The 8,939-nt window shown below is 45.9% G+C and overlaps 1 protein-coding gene across 3 annotated transcripts in view; it reads left to right on the top strand.

Annotated features, from left to right (window-relative positions):
• The window catches only part of NDNF (neuron derived neurotrophic factor), a 26,535-nt gene continuing 17,596 nt past the window's right edge, over positions 1-8,939 (top strand). Inside the window, exons 1-3 of one of the 3 annotated variants that reach the window (XM_021394695.1) lie at positions 1-413; positions 7,920-7,986; positions 8,671-8,741. The gene's annotated coding sequence lies outside the window, so the exon portion shown is untranslated. Of the gene's footprint in view, positions 414-653; positions 7,993-8,670; positions 8,742-8,939 lie in introns of those variants that run through there. The other 2 variants (XM_021394694.1, XM_021394696.1) reach the window with 2 other exon arrangements.

Below are 8,939 nucleotides of genomic sequence, written 5' to 3' on the forward strand. Positions count from 1 at the left end.
TTCTGTTTATACACTGGTGAGGGGAAAGTGCATTTCCATTTATTTTATTTACTCTTTTATAAGGGCACTTTGAGTTTACTAGGACAGTTTAATTGGGCTCCACGGCAGCCTGTCCTGCTTACACAAGTACACTGTTGTTCCATTGCTGTTTTCCTGTTGGGATTGGGGGCCTCCAAAGCTAAACATTGTCTCTTCTTTGCCTGCAGGCTGCAGAAAGGCTCATTGTGCCTTTTGGTATTGCTCATATGGTGCCAAGTGATGGCCACTGGACATCTTTTGCTTCCTTAGACTTCTTTACTGAGCCAGAGTGAAGTGTTTCAGCAGGATGGAGAAGGTCAGTGCCTCTTTAGCAGAATCAGCTCAAAGAAATCTCAGTATGCAAGATCAGAGAATGGACACAAGCCCTCATCCAGGTGAGATCTGTCCCCATAAACCTGATTTTAAAGACTCAAGTCTGCTGCTCATGTCAGAGCCTCTTTGATCTCCACCCTGATCCCTCAGCTCACAGAAATAGTGGGGCTTTCTGAGGGATGTTGGTAAGCCACAAAGAATAAAAGCGAGACATCTGGACAGTCAAATGTTGTCAACACTGTACAACGTTGGCATTTAGATTTTTTTTTTCTTGATATTACAGTCTGCGTGATCTGAACTTTGGAAAGTTAGGCATGTGATGAACTTTTGTCTGAGTGGTTATACTGCAGACCATGCAGATAATTTCCTGATGTACAGACTGTTACCATAAGTGTGCTGTTTCGTACTGCTCATTTTGTGTAGGAACAATTTTCTTTCAGAAGGTTGTTTGATAAAGCTGTAACAGGTAGAAATCTGGTTGAGAGTGACCAACTTGGATTTCCCTTATGGTCATTCTCACTTTTCACTGAAAGAATGCTCCATCTTTGTTCAGTACTGTGAATATCATAGAATCATTAAGGTTGCAAAATACCTCTAAGATCATCCAGTCTAATCATCCACTCAACCTCACCATGCCCTCTAACCACATCCATCAGTGCCACATCTCCATGTTTCTTGAACACCTCCAGGGACGGTGACTCCACCACCTTCCTGGGCAGCCCATTCCAGTGCATTATCACTTTTTTGGAGAATAATTTTTTCCCAGTATGCACCTGAACGTCCCCTAGCACAACATAAGACCATTACCTCTTGTTCCGCTTTGTCTTAATAAGAATATCAAAATATGGTCAATAGTGTACAGTTGTCTAACTTGGTGCTGCGGTAGGGTCAGGTATGGCTCTGGCCTCTCTGTCTGTATGCTCAGACATAAAGGTTGGTGTAATGGTTTCATTTTCAAGGAGATGCATTTGCCATGGGGATCACTGTTCCCAGGTTTGGATTCTGATCACCCCCAGAAAGTTGAGAAAAAGTGAAAAAAGCTACCTGTGGAGCCTAGAAGAATGTAGATTTCAGTGAGAAACGAGGGGCTTGTGAAATTTTTGCCTGCATGTGTCTTGAATTTAGTTTAGGTGTTTTGCAAGCAGTAATCTTTGTAACAATCCTCAGAGTCCTCTGGCACAGTGGGTAGTGCTGTTTACAGACAATAAATGTTGGTTCTGTATGGAGGGATGGGAAAAGAAACCACGGTTGGAGAATGTTTGTTGCCTTGTATGATACTCTTAAAGCTGGTGCTGAGAAAAAATAATTATCTTTAAGCAAACAACTCCATTTGGAACAGTAATACCCCAAATACCCCACTTAGTCCAGAGATGCTCTTTCCACTCTGAATCTCTGACTTAGCTGGCTCCCTATGTTCCTCCAGCTGGTGTTGTAAAAATGAGAGGCAAGATTAAATAAACGTATCCAGTCTATTCCTACTTGATTCTTATGGCTTTGGTAGTAAGCTCATCTGCACAGATTTCTTAATGTCTTGAGGCAAACTCTCCCATGGGCTTTCGTTAGGACCACACACCAACATTCAGTTCTCTTCTCTCATTTTTCTCTTAATTGCCCATCTTCTAATGAGCAGTCTTTGCTCTTATTTGCTCTTATCAAGGGTTGCAAATAACTTCTTTTGAATAGCTCTGATGTGCTTAGCTACAAGGAAATCGTAAACAGTGAGCATCTCCGTTGTGCCTTTTGCTCTTCCCAATATATGAACAGTGTGAAAAAACAGACCAGACCAGCTAGCCTAGCCGGGCTTGTTGGGCATTCACAGAGTTGTGCAAGCCATTCACACAGCCGTGTGAGTCCTGCTTCCTCCTGAGTTGTGGAGGGTCCTCTTTGTGCCAGAGGGAGCACAGAGAGTGCTTTGGAAGGCAGATGAGTTAGTAATGTGCGTTCCCACATGCGGCATTCCTTAATCACAGACAAATTTCTGTTGTTATAGAAGATGTTGGTTTTTAAGCTTTGCATAATCGTGTTTAATATCATTTCAATCTCAAATGTTTTTATATTTTGCTTTCCTGGCCAATGCAATTTATTACAATTAGCTTCTAATCTTCCGCACTGGTCTTTATCATCAGTTCACTTAAGATGGGAAGCAATTAATAGATCTTTGAAACAGATGTCCTACTTAGACTGAGTGAAATATCTTCACATGATCCAGTATTTAATAACAAAGGACTCAAAACGATGATAACACCCTTAGAACGGGGAACTGTGTAGCTCCAGAGCTGCGCCGTCTCCTATTGATGCACCCATAAATCCATTACAACTTCCATCCAGGTGTCCCCAGCATACGTGCACGAGGAGGACCACAGAAAGCCCAGACCCAGAGGCCAGCCCTGCCAGCCCTCACCCTTTGAACCCGAAGGCCCGAGTCTGTCCCTGGGAGGCAGAAATGGCCATTTGCCCTCGGGGCTCCCGGGTTGGGCGCGGACGGCCGCGGCCGTGCTGGCGTTCCGGGCAGGCCCACGAGATGGAGCTCGTGCGTGAGACATGGGGCTCCGAGGGCCGCGGGCAGGGCCGGGCGGGGACATGGGCCTCGCTTTTAGCGGATTTTTTACTTGTATTGAGCAAGCCTGGCTTCGCGAGCGCTTGCTGCTAACTGGCAACGCTCAGCACGAAAGGTGGGGGAAATGGGAGTGTGTTCTTGCGGCTGGAAGTGCTTGTAGCTTCCCTTGGTGTGCTCGTTGTCCTGCTGCTGACTTGTCTGGCAAAGCTGTTCCAGCTCTCACTCTCTCCGATCTTTCTATCCCCTAGTGTGCTTCCCATGTGTAATTATAATTCTTCCACCCCTTAGCTATTAAACCCCTATAAACTCACGGCACTGGAAAACTTGCTTAATGGTTCAGAGGAAAATATGTGCAATAGGGGTGCGAGGAGGAAAAGCATTCAACCTGACACGTAGTTACCCAGCGGAAAGCTGATCGAACTTCCCAGTGTGGCAAAGAAAGCAGCATTAACTGTGCCTCGCACTCTGTGCACCTCCCCTCACAGATTTTGTGTTTCACGTGCTTTTAAAAACACGTTTATAGAAGCACATTCGTTACTTGTGTAACCAAACAACTAAGCTAATTCATCACAGGGCAGCGTAAACACTCCACCCTGCAGGACATTATGCTTCACTTCAACATGGGTGGTACGAGCAGCCAGGAGGTTTGGGCCTACTCCTCACAGTGTAACGCAGCAGCCTTCAGGGAAGACAGAATGAATGGACATCACTAGTTCTGCTTTCTAATGAGTTGTTAAGTAACCGTGGCCCACCTCTGTAAAGCAACGTGGCCATCCTGACTGTGCTGAGAGCCTTACTGGGCAACGTAAAGCTGAATTTGGTTTGCTATCAGATTTGTTTTAATCTCCATCAACCAACCAAAAAATGCAATCACACTGAATGGCCACTTGCTTCAGACAACTCAAAGATGGCCTACTGCCCCATAGTGTGTGTTTGTGAGAAGGGAAAAACCTACAGTCAGATGGGCTTTTATTCTAAGCCATGTAGGATGAGATTCTCTTCCACCATGCCTTTAGGAGAAGCATTTTGTAGTTTGCTATCCTACGCTGCTGTTACCTGGATCTCTTCTTCAAAGAAGTGAATGTCAGATCACAAAGCATTGGTGCCAGCTGCATGGTGCTACTGGGTAGGCTTAGATAAGAGCTAATGTAGCTAGATGTATACTTCTAGTGTTGTATGGCTGCTAGTTGTGTTTTTATAGTAGCCAGATGTTCTACCGTGCTTAATTTAACCTTTTTCTGCATTGTTAAGGCCCATAGTGCAGACTTTGAAAATGGATCAGATCAGAACCTGTGCCTCCCCAGTTTGTTTCCTCACTGATCTGCATCAGTATTCATGGCGAATCAAACCTTAGCTCAGACGTGTTTCCGTTTCTCCCAGCAGTGGTGTATTTCTGCTTCCCATGATCTGGCTTATGACCGGCAGTTCCCTTTTTATCTCTTCTTTTTTCTTGATGTTTTCTGTCTATTAAATAACTTACATGTTCGGATTTCCTAGGAACCACAAGTGTTTGCTGATTACATACACACAGTGAGATGGGCCAATGCATTCACAGAGGTAGCCGTGCCTAATGCACGTGGCAATATTGTATTCTACAGATGTTCAAAGATACTAAGGATTCTGAACATCTTCATATTAAACTCTCAGCTGGGGATCCTGGATCTTCTGGGAAAGGGTAAAGGGAGAAATGTCATCATCATAAATGCAGTTGGGGTGTTTCTTTGGAATAGAGTTTGGAATTTTATTTTCTTCTTGCCACTGGTTAGCCAGAGGGGAAATCTCAAGTCTTGAAATGGGAGTGGAGGATATCAAAGGCTGCTCTTCAACTTGAGATGGGAAGGAGAGGAAGAGGAGGAGGAGTTTGATGTCATGGATTTTTCAGTGGCCTGGAGGGAATTGTGTTGGGCATCTCCAAGCTGCCCTGTGTGAAAGTGAATCCTTCTCAGTGAGATGTCACCAGATAAACACAAATCAGTTTGTCAAATGTGTCCTGATTTTCTGCAAAACAAATTGAAATCTTTTGCGTTTTACAGATGAATGCTTTAGGAGCCATCAAATTGGCCCTCAGAATCACAATTACTGGTTTTGCACTAAGGTTTTCTAGTGAGCAGAATGTCCTATTTGTCAATGAGAGTTGCTTGCAAAAGCTGTATGTACAGCTGAATCTTGCTGCTCAGAGAAGAATTTGTGGCTCTGTGGTATGAGTGTGTAATACTGTGATTGAAAACAGCGACTTGAACAAACACTTTGCAGTGACGTGTCGAAAACCATTGTTTTTTGAAGACAGAAATATAACGAGAATTTAGACCTGGGATGTGTCTGTGGGAACACCTAGCCACATAAGAATTAAAGAGTGCATGTTCTAGATGAAAGCAGCCTGTAGTTCACATTGCTTCTAATCATCGTACTGTTCTCTTTTATTAAATTCATTTGTTTTAATTAGCAGAATAGATAGTTTGCATCTGAGTTTAAGAGGTCTATTGGACACTTGAGATTAAATCAATGGTTTGTTAACAGTTTTATCTGGGAATTAGATTATTTAAATTATGTGAAATAGCACCAATTTTCTTTTCTCTGTGGAATAAAATTATGATTAAGAAATAATGCTTGGAGCAAGAGAGCTCTGCTCGCCATTATTTTGCACACACAGATGTGGGATTTTGCAGTAAAATTATCCATCTTTAATTTGTTTTTCTACTATTATATAAAATTTGACAAAATCAAAAAGGCACTACAGTGGTGTTTAACAGCAGGTGATTTCCAGCAACAGTATGGGAAACTCTGGTGTTCACCACTTGACTCAATAGCATCGTATTTTAGATTTTTGCTTTGGATTTGTGGTCTTAGAGCAAAAAGTCTTATTAATCGGTTCATAAAACAGTAGGATTAAAAAGAATGTACCGGAGGTGTAAAACAGTCATCACCGAGAGATTTTAAAATTAGCTTAATAAATAAACCATAATTGGATAAAATAGGTGAGTAATGAGTTCAGAGCGGCCCAAGTGTGCAATTTCTTGAGGTCAGTGGCAGTGTGGCAGCTCGCACCACAGCTGGCGAAGCCTGGAGGGCGCATGGCGGGGGGCCGCAAGGTTGCATTAACCACACTTTGCCGTCGAGGTGTCTCAGTTCGTCCCTCTCACACCAGCGCTTTTAAGCCATGCGGAAGAAGCGCTCAGCTAACTCGCAAGATGCACGCCAACTGCTACGTGTGCTTTTGATTTTTCTTCCTCTTGAGAGAGGGCAAAGGAAACGTCCTTCATTACAGCAGGAAGCCAGGAAGGGAGGCAGGTCACCATGGTTCTTTCTCTCCATAGATGCATGTGGGGCATCCACTGGCAAGTGCTGTCCCACTGCCCATCCCCGACCATGCAGGGCTGGAAGCAGAAGCCATCACAGCCTTATCACTGATCAATACGTCCAGCCTAATGTCGCACTTTCTGAGGTTAATAGATAACAATACCCTTTCCCTACCAGCAAACGTTAATCGATGGATTACTGAGGGCAGATCTTCAGATCTGCGCCACAACGAGAGTCACACAATCGGGTGAAAAAAAGAAGATAGATCCAGACAATTAAACACGCACATGCAGGCGCACACAGTGTCATCTGTCCTCCATTCTGAGTGCGCAGCAGTGCTGGGTGCTAAAATTTGCAATGAATTATTTATACGATGAATTAGCCCTCTTCCCTCCTTCTAGAATATCCAATTGCAGGTTTCCATTTTGGTTCCAGAAAGATTTATTATTCAGATTTATTCACGGGACGGATTATTAAACATTTCCTCCCCTTTTCCCTCCGTAATGCGTAACATACATCTTGTTTCTGGTAGCACCTCTCTGCTCAGGCAGGGGCTCCCAGCGTGGAGAAACGGCACACAACCCGGAGAATTTGCTGCCTTCTTTGGGAACCAATTACAGATGTTCCAGATTTTGGATATTGGTTTGCTCACTTAAGTCAAAACGGTTTCAGTCCCTAAGTAAATGAACCACGGCTGCATGAAAGATCGCAGCTACATGTGAGCGAGCGATTTGGCTCTCACCACTATTTTGACATTCAGTTTTGTGCTCATTTTTTTGCTGGTAAAACTCCATTCTTTGGAATTCTTTGAGAGACAGCAAAGAGAAGCTGATGGCCAAAGTCACGCTGCACAGAAGTTTCCTGATCTCCTTCCCCTGAGTGTCTCAGTTTTGCTGCCTTGGCACAAGAAGCTGCTCTTTACCACCTTCCCTCTTGCCATGGGTGCTGTGAGCTGCTCAACCTGCTGCTAGCTGTGCTCACAGAAGCTGTCCCCGAGCTCCGGGCTCTGCACTAAGTGTAGGTCTCCCCTGTGCTTTGACAGTGCCCGTGACAGCCCAGTGGATTCAAGTGGAAATCACCAGCTTCCTTTCAAATACACCTGGCTACCTCAGTACCTCCCAGACTGCTCCCCTGGCTAAGCATGGCTCTGGGCTGTGCCCTAAATCCCAGCAGCGATCTACACTTCTGACAGAGATGAATCTGTAGCATCCAAGCACCAGTGATCCACACACAGAAGTGCTGGTGCTTGCATGGCTCAGTAAATAACATTCAGAGGACGTGGTCCTGCTTGCACTGAAATCACAGGCAGCAGCACCCTGTAAGAACAATAGCACTAAAGCTGTCCTCAGGTTAGAAATAATCTGTGTGCCTGTGTGCAAAGCGCACGCTCTCACGAGCTCTTGGCCGGGCAGCAATATTTTACCTCTAATGACCTCACGCCAGAGCCAGCCATTTTTGCCGGCTTTCCAGAGCAATATTTTGCCACGAGGAGACCCTAAACGTAAACGCATCCCCTAAGCCAAGGGCAGAGCTCCCTGCTGGCTCCTGCATGCTACAAAGGCTTGGGGAAAGGCTAATTTCCCTTGTTTTTCCTCACTAATTTGGACTTGTTTCATTAGTTTCTCACATTTGGTATTATTGAGTGCCTGCATCTTCTTCAGCAGAGGAGAAACACGTGCCGTGAGCTGAGCTTTTGTTTGTATTTCTTCCTGAGGTGTTGCAGTTGGAGGCAAACATTCCACTTGGAAGGAAGAAGCGGGGATGCTGCATGCGAGCACCAGGTATTTGTAAGTTCTCCTATGATATGCATATATTAATTCTAAACTTCCACGTCTTTCCTCTCTTCCCCACGCTCCTACCCTCAAACCTATTTGAAAATGAAGAATACTGTTGCAAAATGTGTAAAAACAGGGACATGAGAACAGTACGATGACTGAACTCGGGCTGCCGTGGGGCTCTTTCTCTTGATTCTGGGCTCCTTTGGGTAAACTTATGTTTCCGAGCAGTCTGTCGGGCAGCGTTTGCCGTGTTGCGGTGAGAAGCGGCCGCTCCGCGCTGGAAGAAGCAGCGCTGATGGCCATCAGCAGCTCTGGGCAGCTACGTGTGTCCGCAGACGGGAGCTCTGCTCGGCTCTGTGCCTTCGCAGAGCGAAGCTGATTGCTGCCTACAGCCGAGGGCAATTTGTGTCCCTTCCCCAGGGCATTGCTGTCAGATTTGCTCAGCAGTTTTGCTGAGGAAAAGGAGGTTTTATTTTATTTTTGTCCCCGAGGTCTGCGGAAGGTAAGATGTGGCGTGCAGGGAGGGAATGGGTACCTTCAGGGGAATTGCCGAGCGGCTGCTGTTGGTGATCACTTGTTTAATGTTCGTGGAACGCTTGACATCTTTATGAGTGATGTGCCAAAAACAGAAACAAAAAAAGGTTGGCTCTCCGATGACAAATGATACTTTCTACCTTTTCCTCGCAGGTAAGGGTAGAAACATCCGTCACTGCCCAAACCCGAGAGCTGCTTCCGAGCGAAACGTGGCGAGGGAGAAGGTGAGGGACCGCATACGCGATGCGGGGCCGTCCGCGGGGCTGCGGGAGCCGCGATAAGCCCCATCCATTGCCCTCTCCGCGCCGGGACGCTGCAGCCCCCGTTGCCGCCGGGGAGCGGCCCGTACCCGTCCCGCTGCGCACAGCCACCCCCGCGCCCCCCTCTCCCTCGGGGGCCGGGGCTCCCGGTACCGCCCCTCG

The sequence above is a fragment of the Numida meleagris genome, chromosome 4, assembly GCF_002078875.1.
Source record: "Numida meleagris isolate 19003 breed g44 Domestic line chromosome 4, NumMel1.0, whole genome shotgun sequence".
Taxonomy (NCBI): domain Eukaryota; kingdom Metazoa; phylum Chordata; class Aves; order Galliformes; family Numididae; genus Numida; species Numida meleagris.